The following is a 16,312-nucleotide window of genomic DNA, read 5'->3' on the forward strand; positions in this document are numbered from 1 at the left end:
GTGTACTTGCCAAGGTTCAGTTCCCTCCCTAGCAAAAGTGATTCAGAGCCACGATGCCCACCTCTCACCCACGTGTGCAATGGATGGTGACATGTTCACTTCTCCTTGGAAGGTGTACCACAGTGCAACAAAGAATTCAAGATTGGCAGAACTGGCCTCTTGTTTACGGAATTTCTTGTCTGGTTATCAGAATACTTCTTGGGCAGGAATTCCATCCCCATTTTAGATGCTTTCTACACCTTAGATTCAATGGCTACTGATAATTGCAAGAGCAATTTCCATCCTTTCTAATTGCATTCATAAGAGCGACACGGTATCTAAGCTGGGCCCTTACGTCGTACTTCTGAGCCTGTCCTTGCTCAGACTTCACCGAGGACTAGAAAACGGTGTGCCAGGACTGAGTCAGTTGTTCAAATGCTGTTTTTTGGTATCGTTTTTGAGGAAATTGCTATCAAGACACACGTCCTGTGCACACACTGCAGTGTGAGAAGCACCGTGATGGGTCTTTGGTACCAGGAAGAAGCCATTTATAATCAGTAAAGCGCTTCTCCTGTCCCCCCTTCTGCACTCATTACTGCCACTTAGAATAAAAACGACAATGTGCCTTGAATACTAGAGGATGAACAGTTGTACGCAGAAGTCCAAGACGAACTCAGAGTGAGAACCAGAGGGATTACTGGAGAGCCTGCAGAAGCTTGTGCTATATGAAGTGGTAACTTTTATGATGGTGTTGCAAGGGCTAGTTGGAAACAACTGTTATGGTGTATGACGTCTTCTGTCACACAGTGCTGGTAGTCAGCTACAACCTAGTCTCTGCGTGTACAAGTTAGAGTTTGAACGAAGCTGACTTGCTAATTCCCTGATTCTCACCAAGGCATTTGGTGCCGAACATGCCAACTTCGCCTTGCGGCACTTTCAAGAGCCAGTGATGGACTCGTTAACGGACTGTTGAATTCAAGTAGTCACCTGGACACGGGGGAATCAAGCGGGGACGAGGCCGGTGTGGTGATTCTGTGTTAACATGGTACGTCATGCACGTAGGCATTCCTTCAGGGCTGGCAATGCTACTGTACTGGTAACGTCTATAGGGGTGTTGCCAAATGCACTTCCATGAGAATATTGTAATCTGCATACATTAATCTGTGCATTAATCTGTGTATGTAACTACAATAAGAACTAAAGATAAAGTCAGATATACTCTCTTTAAGATCTGAAAGCGTAGGTAGCTTTTATTTCCTCAACACTTCAATGTGAACTTAGAAAATTATCTAAATAAAAAGTAAATTAATTCATTCAGCTCTTGCAAATTAAAACCTACTTTCACCAATGGGATTTTGCATGGCAAAGAAACCAACAAATATTGCTACAATAAAGGTGAAAAAAAAGTCAGTACTTGCTTTTCAGAAGGTGCGTGTAACGCTTGAATTCTCTGGCTGTCATACCAAGAAATACTCAGCTTGCAAAACGCTGCTCGGGAGGGAGAAATAATCAGAGATGATCTTTCTTCATGACTGAACCGAACAGGATACTAACCTACAGCAGTATTTGGGCCTTTATAAAGTCCAACCTCAGCTGCCCCTGCTCCAAAGTTTATTTCTTGGAGAAACCAAGGAGGATTATTAGGAGGTGGAAAGACACAATCGTCCAGAATTCTGTCAGTAACACTGTAATAATTACAGTATAATAAATACAGTACTATCTACCACACAGGTGAAGTTGGCAACCTGATAAGAAATCATGAAACAATTCCTAACAAGGAAGAGTTTCTTCCATATTTTCAGACTCGGGTTGAATCTTAATCAGCAGAGCATTTCCAGCTGGTAGCCAGCCTAATGAACTTCTGCTGCTTCCAGTAAGGCGCAGAAGAACGTTTCTCATCTCCTCCATGGGTTGGAGGCTTCTATTGTGGTAGGTTTGTATCAGAATATGAATTATATCACCATGCTTCAAGTATTCTTTTCTGATGAGTTGTGAAGATGTTCCTCCTTTGGAGCCTTGGTCCCTTAAGGGTATTTATATCTTATCAGAAAGATGGCATGCCTGACATGGCTGAGGGTACATACGGAAAAACGAGAATCAGGTGAAATAATCGTTACTGATTTGACTGTCACTAAACTGAAGCTGGTACTTATGCTCTGAAAAAAATCGTTTTTCCTGAAGGGCCTACATTCCTTCTTGGAAGTAACAATTAACATTTGAAAACACATTTGAAAGCGCATATACATATATGTGAAAATACATCTTTTTGTGACGGTTTATGTTCCTAGGGGATCTAGATACCTCCCTATGGACTGCCCTATCCTTAAATATATTTACCACACGAGTAATACTTACATTATCTGTGTATTTTATCGGCAGGGTGGTTATGCTGAGCATAAGTAAATACGCTTAGATTTGAGGTTTTGTTTTTGTGATAAATGGAAAAATGAGAATGTTGGAAACATTCTAGTGGAAATATGCATGGTGATGCATACTATCTTTTTATGCCAATTAATTGAGTTTATTGATTCGAGGATACTGACACAAGGGTGTCCAGTAGAGCTGTTATTCTGATCTACGACAGTTATAAGAGACTCGGTCTACACGTACTAGCAAAATAAAAATAAGGGCAATTTTTTGAAGCACTGTTCCTTTCCTTTTGTTTTTATTTAATTGTATATAATACCTAGGAAATCTAACACGAACGTCTACAATCTTCACCACCAAACTCCAGGGTGAATTAATTTTAGATTTGTTTTATAAGCCTACTTTCCTATGGAAGCCACCCCTATATGATGACTGCTGATTGTTGGGTTCTCTCACATTAAGATCATGTTTGCTGGTCTGTATCAAACTTGACAGGAGAATAGCAGCATCAACAATTGCCGTCTTAAAAAATGTGTGAGAATTGTCAGTTGAGCACAAAAGAGACCTGTAAATCCTTGTGCAAGGAAATGCGGCAACGGGAACTGTCTTTCTTACGTCTTGTGGTATCAGAGGGTCTCAGGTTGATTCCCTAAGTGACCATTCGTGACAGCAGCTTCAGTCTGCTTTGGTTGAAGCATCTAGTGTAAAAAAACTTACGTATTTTAGAATTACCTGTTTATCACTGCACAATTCCTGTGCCAAAAAATAATGGTGTGCTGATACACACAGTTTTATACCAGCACAATCTGGAGAACACTGGGTAAGGGCAGCCTAATTATGCAAATAAAGCCTATACACTCTGCGAGATTGCCGCACACAGAAATGTATGTGACCTTAATTTTCACTCTGGCTCCATTTATATGATTATTATCCAAAAATAATTCCATTTTTGTGAACAGAACTGTGCATGGCAGTTGCGTACCATTCGGTGTGTAACTGGGGCTTGCTTACACGGGCATGTCTACCCATTTACAACCTTATATCAGCGTCACACAGACTGGTTAAAGCTTCAATTACCAGTGTCGATGGGGCTACCTGGAAAAAAGGACATGAGGTGGCGTAAGAAAGACCATGTGGAGATCAGAGTGATATTCCAGCCAGCCCAGTGTCCAAAAAGTGGATGCCTGAAGAAGGCTATAAAACCAGGTTCAAGAGGGATTAATAATAAAATGTCTATTTTATTATCATATATGGACAAAATACGTGGTGATTTATCCAATGTGGGAGGGAAAATAGCAGCAGCTCTGGCCGCTGAGACTGTTGCTGGCAGTGATTTAAAGGGTAGCTCTTCTCAGGAATTACTCATTCCACTCCCACTGACCTACTAGGACCTTTGAAATCCCACCCTCATGCTAGATGCCCCAAGTATTAGTCTAACCACCTTCTACTCCTCTTGGATTACAAAATAGCCTAAGCCACTTTGGCTTGTTGCAATAGAGTGTATTTACCAGGCTGCAGTTCCTCATGAAGATGAAAAAGGATTTGTCTTCATTTTTTAACATTTCTTGAAGTAGGCACTAGAGCTACACACATCATGAGAAAAAAAAAAAATCACAGTAATAATATATATGAACAGATCATCACCGCTTTTTTCTGTGTGACTTTTCCTTCCTGCATATTCAGAGACTGCACGCTCTTAGCTATAACATCACAGCAGGAGCTTATCTAAAAATAGAGAGCTATGCCATTAAAATAGCGATTTCAAGCTAAGATTCCTGCATTATTCCTGTCGTGTCAGGTGATCGGAGTCAACCAATTTTGGAATGTTGTATCTTGCTTTCTATCAGAGCCTGCCGGGATTTCTGATGCACTGTTTCAACACACCACTATGAAGCTCCAATGTGCTGAATCAGAAACGCTTGTATTCATCAGCTATGCACATCAACGAGCAAAGCCAAGCAGGCATGTACTGCTCATAAAAATGCCCATAATAGCTTTAAATGTCAGCTGTGGGACATGAGCTAAAAGTTTGATATTGCAGCACACAAAATTTGCTCAATGTATAGGATGATGATGTAAGCTTCTTAACCCTATGAATAAAGTTGCAAGCTGTGGGTGTGTGAAAATTAGAGAGGTTCTCAGGGTACCTTTTAATCCTTTTTTATTAACTCACTTCTTTCTTTGACTGCCCTTACCAACTTTTAAATAAAAAAATACCTTCCGTAAGAAGCTGTGACATGCTGAGAGCCAGGGAGATAAAACTCAGCCTTCAATCACTGTATAGAATTGTGTAAAGAGTGCAAAACCTCTGTGCCAACTGCACCGCGCAGTTTGGTGTCATCTCCAGATTTGCTGAGACTGCACTTGATCCCGCTGTCCATGTTGTTGACGAAGATATTAAACAGTTTGGTCCCTACATAGACCCCTGAGGGACACCACCTGTCACTCATCTCCATCCGGACATCGAGCCGTTGACCACTTCTCTCTGGATGTGACCATCCAACCAATTCCTCATCCACCAAATAGTCCACCCATCAAATCCATAACTCTCCAATTTAGAGAGAAGGATGTTTTGGAGGACGGTATCAAAGACCTTACAGAAGTACAGATAGATGCTATCAGTAGCTCTTCCCTTGTCCACTAACGGAGTCACTCCATCATGTTTTATTAATTCCTCACTTGCCAGCCTTATACATTACAAATTGTTTAATATATTTTGTTTACCTTTTATGCAAAAAGCTAATGTAGACACAAGCAGGACAAAAAACTTCAAAATGACAGCGTGCATTATAGTGAAAAAAAAATTCATACGTGTAGCTTCTTTTACAGCTTTCTTAACACAGGGTTGGTTTGGTGGTTTTGCAACAACATGGGTTGTCCGCACTTACTTGCCTGCTGGCAGGCTTAAACTTGCAGAAGTCACGTTCATTCTGATGAATTAATCGTGTCCTACAATTTATTTTAGGTTTATGAAATAAAATTAATTATTAAAAGCTTCCACTTGAAATCGGATTTATGCCTCTGCTTTTTAATCCTTTGAAGTACATGGAAAGCCTCCACTTTCCTTTAGTGGTCTCTAACACGCGTTGCATGAAGGATGAAAGAGGAGTAACAGGTACGTGGACGGAAAGCATGCAAGTCCACTCAGAGGTGCTGCATGAGGTTGTCAAAGTTTGCATTTTATAGCAATATCTATCGGTTGTAAACCTCAACCATGTATGTCAATTTTATTTACTCTGCGGGAAGACTCATGAGCAGGGTTGTACGCGAGTTAGTAGCCCACAGCGATTATTTACTGCCTAAGGCACATAGTGCACGGAGTGCACATGGGGTTTGAAGGTCGGCCACTTCAAATACCAGCAGCGTGTGCTTTTTTGTCCGGAGGATGTTAAGGCAGCACATCCTGGCTTCTGTGCTCTCCGACATAGATGGAATTTAGCAGTGCGTAATAACGTGGTAGAAAAAGTACTGAGGAAACTTTTCTCTGACTCAAATAACGTGTTCTTGGGACTGTGATTTGCAGTTTGACCACCCCCCTAAAATGTGTTCTCTCCAATGAACCGAGGGACCTGTGTTTCATGAAAAATCTCAACCCTTTTTTGTTGCTTTGATCCTTTTAATTCTCTGTATCATGGGCATAAATTACTCATTTTAACTACTTAAAAATATTTAGTGACTAAAGGCACTGTGGTTTATTTTTAACTAATGTCCCCTTTTTTTCCGGTATGGACTGTTAATTTGCACCCTTGCCACGTTTACCAGTTCAAAATCTGAATATCCCTAGATAGTTTCATTGTAGTTGTAAATACGAGCTGCCTAAGTTATCTTGCCACCTTCATCTCCTGCTAATAACAACTTGTGAAGGGATTTACCTCTGGGCTACCATCTCCAGTTTTGTTACTCCTGGTATTTTGCCAGTCTTTCTTCCCACTCTAAGTTGATTTGGTATGAATACTGGTGGGATATCAGCTATAACGCCTGGATTTAGGCCGTTGGGCTGTTTCTGTGTGAGCTGTCCTTCTCTTTAGAAGTCTACGGATATTTCTTAACCACAAGCACACCCAGTGTCTTATGTGCAGCAGAGGAGATCCAACTAATTTCTTGCAAATTTATTGAAAGTATGCCAAGAGTAACAGAGATAATGGCAACAAATCTAAGCAGTTGGCTCTCCCAGGGAGCCGTACAAGAGCCCTGTTCCCTATTCTTGTGCGACGATGCCTCTCAGGCCTTGCTCAGCATTGACCGCAGTCCTTTTGTGTTGCCTTCTTCATTCAATTCAAGTGTCTCTTCTCCACTCACCTGCTTGTTGCAGCAGGAGCGAGAACGCCAGGTTTGGTTCTACATGCCAGGGTGATTTCTCCTTTCTCACTACCGTTCTCCTTGAGTGGTTGTTACCCTCCGTCACGCTCCCTAAGTCTGCATTGTCATAACCTTTCACCTCAGGGATCCTGTCACCTCCTTTTCCCTCTGTTCCTCCCCAACACCATTCCGACCCGACTCCCTCCAGCTCCAGTCCTCTTTCTAGCCCCGCTAACAGGGCATGCCCGCACAGACCGGAGCGCTCTTCACCCTGGAACGGACCAATTGCTCAGTGTCAGTGCAGCTGGCGCTGGTCATGGGAATAAAGGCTTCCCTTCCATTTTTTCTTAATAAGAGTGTGACACTGGAAAAATCTGTGGAATATAATTTCCTTTGCTGCTGCTGCCTCAGAACTGTGATTCTTGTGGAGCAGAAGATTCCTGGAAAAGGAATACTCTCTTGGTAAGCAAGTTTTTGAATATGACCTCAGATATTAAAAGCAAGGTTGAGGCATTGCTGCCTTGTTTATACAGACTATTTTATTGTCTTCCATGAGTGTGTCGTCACTGTTTAGTTGCAAGAACCTGGGTGTGTCTTGCGTTCTTCTTGCTGTGGTGTCTCAATCTGCTGACAGCAATATAACTCCACTTGTCTCTACATAAAAACCCTCCTAACATGTTTCCCACTGATAGACCTGCCCTGGGGACAGGGCAAGGTTGCATGGATTTTAAATAAAATCTATGGCAAGGCCATCAGGGGTTGTCTCTGATCATAGAATTGTTTGGGTTGGAAGTGACCTTTAAAGGTGATCTAGTACAACCCCCATGCCATGAGCAGGGACATTTTTCAGTCGATCTGGTTGCTCAAAGCCCCATCCAATCTGACCTTGAACAATCCCAATGATGGGGCATCCAGAAGACTGTTACTCGTTTTTGTGCCCAGACCACAGACTTTGGTTTTTTAATATGAGAGTTTTTAAGCTAAGAGCTCTACAGATTAAGAGAAAAATGAAGCAGTTATTAAAAGCTTCTGTAACTCCACAACAGCAGTATCTGATCATCCCACATGTCTTTTTCATGAATTGATCTTCATAAACCTTTTGGGAGCTGGGAAAATGCTATATCCATTATAGGGAGAGAAGTCTCCACATCTGCCTATCTGTTTTTATAGGAAGACTGTGGTGGAGCATGCAACTAAGTCCAAATTTCTTGCATCACTGGACCCTTTGTGAAAGCAAATGACCATATAGATGTGTCTATTAATATGAAGGGAAGAGATTCAGGTGTAAAAAAGATGAGAAAGAAATACACAATGGCAAGTTAGAAACAAGTTGGAGACCTTTGAAGATTAATCTTTGGACTAGTAAGAGAAGTGGGCTCAACCTCTTCTTGCCTGGCTCTGTCTTTGTCTTGTGTCTCAGCCTACCATGAGAGACTTCTATCATCTACCTCCTCTGTTTGCGTTCCAGCATCCTTTTGCAGCATTTTATTGTGATATTAATGTTGATGAAAAAGTACATGAACTTGGTGCTGGCACCTGGTAATGTCAGCGTTGAGCCCCACAAAGTTCTACATTTTTGTTAATGACAGTTTGCATGGTGGGACTGCCAGGAGAAGACAGTAAGATCCCCTTCTATTTACTGGCAACTGGATCTTCCCATTTACGTTGCCCTATAGCTTGGACTCACTCTCCACTGAATTAGTCTCCAAGATGAACTTGTCCTTTGGGTCACTGCCCAGTAGTTTTAGCATCATGCCCATCTGGAACTGGGAACCAAAGCTGCCTGTTCCAGGTGCTCACGTGCTTACGAAAGCCAAATAGTAGTCGTGGCAATGTGCACCCCCACAGTGGCAAATACATCAAAATGAAAATGAAATGCATGCCAGGATTCTACTTTACGTTTTCTGAAACCAAAAAAACCAATCCTTAGTTATAGAAAAAAGAAGTCAGAGTGTTTAATAATTTCAACACAGTTGCCCATGTGATCTTGTTTTCTCTGTAGAGACAAGCATTGAATGCATGCCTGGGAGAAAGATTGCTCCTCTCTTCGATCTTCCAGTGTAAATTCTCAGCCCTTTCTTTGAGGAGACTATTTCTAGACAATATGGAGACATAGTTTTCAGTGTGAAATTACCTTATTTTGGAGTACACTCCTCTGGTACTGGGTGCATTTTACCTCAATTCAGGAGTCAGCTGTTCCCCTTATGACTTGAAATAAAATCAAAGCTGTTTTTATTTACCAAGCGCTTTCAAAGGAGTGCTTGACTACATACAGATCTGGAGAAAACTGTTGTGTCTTTCTTCACTCACTGGGGAGAAATATCTGAGTTTAATAATTGATTGATATGGGGACAAATAATGAAAGGAAGGCTAGAGACCCTCACGAATTTGATCGGAAAGCTGTAGGGGTTGAAAAGGTCATAGTAGTATGTACATCATTTAACTCGAATGTATTTTAGTAGCATAGGCTCACCACAAATAACATATAAAGAGGGATGCAGTCTGGTGCTCTCAAGCATCCTTTCCTCCTGAGTGGTAGACTTTATAGTGATGCACTCATCAGCATTGATTATGCTCTTTGCATTAGATCAAATCTTGGTCATTGGATCAAATATTTAATTGGTGGCCTACAGTATTCTGTACTTGTCCGGTCTTTCTGTAGCTCAATGCGTCTTGCACCTTTTGCTTCACAATGTCAGTCTTGCGAGTAGAGAGTAAAGGACTTCTTCCTTTCAATCTGGAAGGCAGTTGGGCTGAAAAGCGGAGAGAGACAGCTTTCAGTGAGTTATTTAGCTATCCATCATAGAATGCGAGTATCATAGAATCATGGTTTGGGTTGGAAGGGACCTTTCAAGGCCATCTAGTCCAACCCCCCTGCAATGAGCAGGAGCATCTTCAACTAGATCAGGTTGCCCTGTCCAACCTGACTTTGACTGTTTCCAGGGATGGGGCATCTACAAACTCATAACCTCATAATCATAAATGGCACCTCTTTCTCTATTCTTTTTCTAAGAAAAGGTGGACTATGTCAGGGCCTTGAGTACACTAACAGGCCTTACTGGCCCTGACCAACCTCACCTGGGACCCACACTATGATCAGGGTCCCCATGTAAGCTCAGCTCTGGGTCTTCAGTCCCCCCCTGAGCTCAGCTAGGCCTGGCCATGGACCCCATTGACCCTAACCTGTGGGCCTGATTCATCACCACAAGCTTTTTCCTGGCTTTTGGGACTTGGTTGAACCTGGCTGCCATCCCTCCCTGTCAGACAGGCCCCAGCAGACATGTCCCTGCTGCCTGGGGCTGTCCTGCTCTCCATCTTGTGGAGATGGGACAAGCTGCCCACCTTGTCTTCATCCTGACAGACTACTCTTGGTCTGCAGCTATAGCTTGCACTTGCAATGCCTTCTGGGTCTTTCTGTGACTAGCCAAAGCAGCTTCCCAGAGCATTTGCAGACTTCTGAACTGGCTTGTGTCCTGCTCATTTCACCTAGAACCACAGGATATCTCAAGTTGGAAGGGACCTATAAGGATCATCAAGTCCAAATCTCTGCTCCTCACAGGACTACCTAAAACTAAACCATGTGACTAAGAGCATTGTCGAGACGCTCCTTGAACTCTGACAAACTTGATGCCATGACCTCTTTACTTGTTGAAGTGCTACAAGAGGTGGAAGATCCTGGCATGATTTCCACAGGGGGGAAATTTATTTGCAATCCGAATAGTTTAGAGGTATAGCCTCTCTCAAGGAGAAAAATAGGAAAGGATTAGGAAAAATAATCCAAGTTTGCCTCCTTGTGGCTCTGTCCCGATGTTACGCCTAGAAATGGACCGCTTTTCCTTCTTTGCATGAATTCCTCCCTGTTTGCTGCCGAGGCTGGAATAGCTGTTCGTAACAGGTTGCTTAGAGCATCCCTGGCCTTTGAGGACTTCAGCTGTGATTTTGGAGACCCTTAGTGCCAGCCAGCACTGTTCAGCCAGGACAAAGGCAGAATGCAGTTTTGCCTGATAGTATCCAATACTACAACGCAGTGCTCCTGCATCGAGGTCCTGTGTGCGTAGCACAGAAGCGTCATCCGAAGGAGTGTAATGACAATATAAAAACCCCTTAATATCTTTCTCCTGGATTACTACTATTATCATCTGCATTAGGTGCCTTTGAAAATGCAAAGGCGGTGCGATTGTAGCAACTAATTTATAGCACACAGTTTTGCTTCAATCAAAGCACTGTTCTGTGGGTAAAAGAACCTAAAATGTCTTCAGCAAGAGAGTCTGGTACTGTTTGAGAGGAAGCAGGAAGCCAACAAACTTTAAAAATATATCCGAAATACAAGGACTTGCAGTGAAATATAAGGAATTACAGGGAAAGGCTCAGGAAAAGGTTGGGGGCTTTTCTCCTTCGGCACCCTCCTCCCATGGATGAAAGGGGACCTCACCCTCCGGCAGTTTTCTGAAAAACCTTATGCCCAGGGAGGGCTGGAACAACATTCGTTGAGACTGGTGGACGCATTCACCAGCAAAGCTTCAGGTTGCTTACCAGGTACCCCTGATCTTTGGTATCCTTTCAGCAATAAACAAAACCATGCGCAACTGAAATTAAAAGCCACACCAGGCTACAGACTTTTAAAAACTAATTCTGAATGACACATTTTTATCACTCTTCTTAGGAAGTAAGGAACTTTGCAGTCAATAGCTGCAATAAACTCATATAAATGAACAACAGAAAAATCTTGGACAGCCTCTGATTCCCAGACTAAGAAAATGCAGGCTACAGAAAGCCAAATTCTCTATTTTTTGTTTAGAAAGCACAATTGTCTGAAAGCCATAAAGAAATCATTCTTTCAGAATTTCACTAAAAGCCTTCAGTTAAAATCACTGACAGATCTCTTTCCCCAGGACAATGGACAGGTTACAAACCCCATGATGGTGAGGGGGTAGACCACATGCTTGGTATGGTGCGAGCTGTGGCCACTTGAAAATACCAAGTTTGTAAGTAACTCATACAAGAGAGAAAAGATGAGATGGAAACACTAACATTGGTTGTGGGTTGATTGGCAATAGCAGCATATTTGGAAGCCAGGACTACATGGGACTTAAAATTCACGACTTTAATCCAAAAATTGTATATTTAGAACAGCCATGCCAGCACCTGTAGAAGAAGGGCAGTTGTCCACATGGAAACTCACAGTGTGAAGTTCATAACAGTGCCTTGCTGCAGGTTTTTCCGTCCTCTGTGTCCCAATGGCTCTGCATCTTGTTCTTTGAATGAGTTTGACTCACATGTTTTTCCAACAAATCATGAGGGCTTGTTCATCAACTAGAGAACTTGGCAGACACTTGCCCACACACCTTACTTGCCTGCAAGCCTAAACAAGGCGGTTCAGCGTTCTCACCTCACATGCAATTAGGGTTGCTTTTCAACATGATGTGGAGAAAGGAGCAAGCAACAGGCATGTTTCTCTAGCACCTTCTTTTTTAACATAGCTTTGGATACTGCGAGGAATTTGCCAGTGTCCAGGACGACACATGTCATCTTTGAGGAAACTATCTTGGTAACCACAGAAGGTGTTCTTTGCTATCAGCTTATGGTGCCTCATTTTCTGAGGGGGAGTGACTCAGGGTCTGGATGACAAGTCAGAGTCCTTGAGTTCCCATCTGCACAAGAGTCCTCCAAAAACTCTTCTCCGAGAATTGGAGTACGGAAGTAGCTACATGGCCTCTTTTTTCAACCCATCTTGCAAAAAGTGTAAGGGGATTTAGTCTGATGGTAAAATCTTGATCTAAAACTGCAGTAGACAGCAAGACACAGACAAAGAATCAGCCTAGCCACGGTGAATATTTAGTTATTCTTCCCATTTTCAAATTCGAATAAATCTGCAATCAAGGATACTGCCCTACTCCAACACGCGAAGTAAGTTAACAGAAGTCTCGAGAGAGAGCACAGTGTTTGGAGTATGGAGCTTGAGTGCTAAATAACAGAGCCTAGTTCCTCATAACTTTACGTTCCTTAACTACAAGTTCCAGTTGAAAGGTTTTATTCTTTTTATTTTTTTAAGTGGTTGTTAGTTTCGCTCTGTCTCATAATAGCTGAGCCCTCAATGGAGACACTTGAACGAGCTTTCAGAACCCGCTGTCAGTCTATACAAACTTGTCAGAACTTATGCTTGGCTTATTTTAATCTAATTTGAAATGGTGTACAGGTCCCAGTGAGTTAAGAAGTTGTTGGCTGGGAGGAAAAGTGAGCTGAGAAAGAGGTAGGCACCTGTTAAATCTCATTTTCTTGGAAAACCAAGCTAAAAAGCTCAAGGAGATATTTGTGACTTACAAGCTGTGATTTTTTTTTCAAATGAAACAGGAAAGAAAAGGCCAAAGAAACTAGTCCTTTTCTCTCATGTCCAGCCAAGGCGGCGAGGACTGCTCCTTTTGGCCCGTTGCTTCCTCAGGACACTCCCCACTTGCTCGGTTTTAACGTCCCTTTCAAAACTGCGTTACCTTGATATCTGCAACGCAGCCTACCTGCAGGCTCCCTCTGGGTAACGAGTTAGCGCAGCAAATGCAGAAGTAGCTCAGGGCATGAGTAACCAGTGTGAACTCTTCGGGGTCCAAGAGCGTTTTCTCCCCGCTTTCCGCAGCTGATTGCTGTGGGTAAGCCCTGCGCCTGCAGCGGAAAAAAAAAAAAGAGGTGAATATTGAAAAGCTCTGTGTAGAATTCCGCACGTGGGTACTTAGATCGAGGTCCTGGCTGAGGAGAGGAGCCTAGGAAGTGAAGGGTGAGGTGAGACGGGGCTGGGTCATGTGTGGGTCCGTAGTTCCCTACGGTGTGATGCTGGCAGGGCATTAAAACCTGCTCCCCTGTAGAAAACTATCGGCAGCACCACAGTGAATGCAGTAGGTGTTTGCTTTCAGGGCTGATGTGGTAAACTGTAATTCCTTAACGTGTTTCAATTATTTTAGTTTTAATTATTTATTAGTTTACGAATTATTTGGAAACCCGGCGGGTGCCTCTTCCTTATCCAGGAGAAATGAAACTTTTCTAGAATACATCACATTGTCAAACCCCAAAATTCAAGTTGCAGAGTTAAACTAAGAGTATAGGGCTTTTTAAAGCCTACAAATACGAACAATATTTTAAAAATTAAAAGAACGTTTCAAGAACGTAAAAGGAAATGCATTCTTTCTCCCTGTCCTGCCCCAGCTCCAAGAAAACCTTCTCCCAGCATCACCTATTTCTGAGTTTCTCTTATGCACAGAGGTCAAAGTTTCAAGCCTTTCTGAGTAAGCAGAAGGCACCTTTTCCCCCTTCTTCTCTCCGCTCCACTCACGAATACAGGGTTGTTGGTTTTTTTTTTACTTTTGTGACTGCTGGGAACAGAACTGTTACGAGAAATACCCAGAACTGTGGGGCTCAGCAAGTGCTGACACCACCACTTAAAACGCACCCCGGAAGAAAACCACATAGGTCATCGTCTTGGGATAAACACCGGATAGCAGAAGTTAGGAATTAGGAATAGCAGAAGTTTTCCAGGTCTCTCCCGATCAGGTTGTGCCCGGGGCAGTTTGTGGAGAGGCGGGATGTGGTGTCGTGGCCTGGGATTAGGCTCGCGTCTCCTCTGCTGGCTCCGTGTAGCGTCCTGTGGCACGCTGGTAGCGGTCGGGACCGACGCCAACAGCCTAGGCTGGCGAAGCTCATTCCTTTGCCTCGGTCCGCAGCTCACCAAGCCCTTGCAAGCCTCTTACGATGGGAAACGAAACTGCATTATGTCCCTGATATAATCCCCTTAGCTTCAGATTAACTCAATTATGTCGCCCTTAGCCTTTCGCCCCAGCACACTGGGAGATCCTGCCATGCAGAAGGCCGCATTTCGAGATCCAGATCTCCTGGGTATAATCCCAGCTGCTGTCAAGCTTTATGTTTCGTGCCCAAAAGACAGCACGTGCCGCGCGGGGCCGGCCGGCGAACCGGCGTGCTTGGTCCGTGATCTGTGAGCAACCAGTATATAAGCAACTAGCAGCTGCCCAGGGCTAAGATTAACAATTAGTATTGCACCTGGATCCTCCGAAGTATCCCCCAGGCAGAGTCCAAGGCCTCTGCTCGTCTCATCAAGGATTAGAAGAAATTAAGGGAAGTGAAATACAGTGATACCCACTAACATCCATCACGGGTCCGTGCCTCAACGAGCCCGCTCCTGCTAGGAGCCCTTGCTCCATCGATTCACGCAGGCAGAACCGAAGAGGAATGGACCGCGGTCCCGTGCCCGAAATTCAGCGAAGGACTCGCCGTACCCACTCCGATTCACGTCCCGCAGGACGTAACGTCAGTTAGTCGGCGAGTCGTGGCTGGCAACAGGAAAGGGACGCGCGACAAGGGTATTTGCGAGGACGGACCCCGGATTCTTTTACGCGTGTGTTGTTCCTCCCCAAATATTTACAAGGAAGTTCACGGTACCCCTTCTCCCCGGGCGGCAGCTCTCCAGGGAATCTCAGGAACTGGGAGACGGGATACTTCAGAAAAGTCACCGTAAGTCTACATTGCTTACCTGTTCTTTAGTCTTACCGGGCATTTTAATTTTCCCAGTTCCTTTTCTGAGTCTGGCAATAGTTTCGCGTACCTCAGTAGCTGCTTTGCCTGCCTCAGTTGCAACATTTCTTTATCCTTTAAGGATGCTTTTTTTGGCTGTTTACCTTCTGTTTTGCTTAGATGTGAACAGCTTCTCTTTGTTACGCTTTGCTGACTCGTAATCTGTAAAACTCGAAGTAAAAATCAACCGGGAATAGTTAAACTTTTGCCACTTTCTCTTTCAGTAACACAGGTCAGCTTTAAATGAAGAGCATAAAATAATCTAACGAAAGTAAGCAAGCATGAAATAATCCGGTAAGCATAAATGATCATGTGAGGACAGCTTCTTAGACTTTGAGCAGCTGAGTATCCACATCAAATAATTAGGTTCTTGAGCTAACTGCTCTGGTGACATCGGAAAAGAAAAATAAAATACTGTGCAGTTGGAAGCATGGAAGCTACACAGGGACTGTGCAAGCCAATACAAAAGTAATTGTCGTAATTTATGAATGTTTTTTCTAATGACTGTTTGAGACCCGTCAAACTTTCCATCCCATGTTCCTAATGCTGTAGGTAGAGAGCTAAGCATAAACTGTGCATACAACAGTTTACTTTTAAACTTTATCATAAGGGCCCTGGCAGCACACCCGTGGAATTAAAATTTGTACCGTAGTAGGTATGAAACTGTTTCTAACAGCCTAATAGGAGCTGTAACTCGTGCATTGCTGATTCTAATAATAAATTCTATTTACTGTATATGCTCTCCTACATGCTCAGTTGCTTTTGCAGTATACATTTTTGTAACTGTGATGGTTCAGATAAGTTCCTGAGCATTTAGCGTTGAGGGAAAACACCTCAATGTTTCACACCTCTGAGGACTGCAGGAGTTACACACTCCCTTCATTTCCAGATTTTTCTTCCCAGCCAGAGAGCTTGAATTTGGAAGCAAAGACTTTTTTAACTTTCGAAGAGTACGCTGATGACTGGGTCATCGTCAGGGTTCAGGTTCTTAGAGACTCTATCTGCCTTTACGTTTCAACCTGTGTCCTGAGGTCCCATGGCCTGTGGGCATCCAAGGTCTAGGGGGGGCAGCCATTCTGGTCACGGGTTTTCT

This window comes from Phaethon lepturus, unplaced genomic scaffold, assembly GCF_000687285.1.
Source record: "Phaethon lepturus isolate BGI_N335 unplaced genomic scaffold, ASM68728v1 scaffold16351, whole genome shotgun sequence".
NCBI lineage: Eukaryota > Metazoa > Chordata > Aves > Phaethontiformes > Phaethontidae > Phaethon > Phaethon lepturus.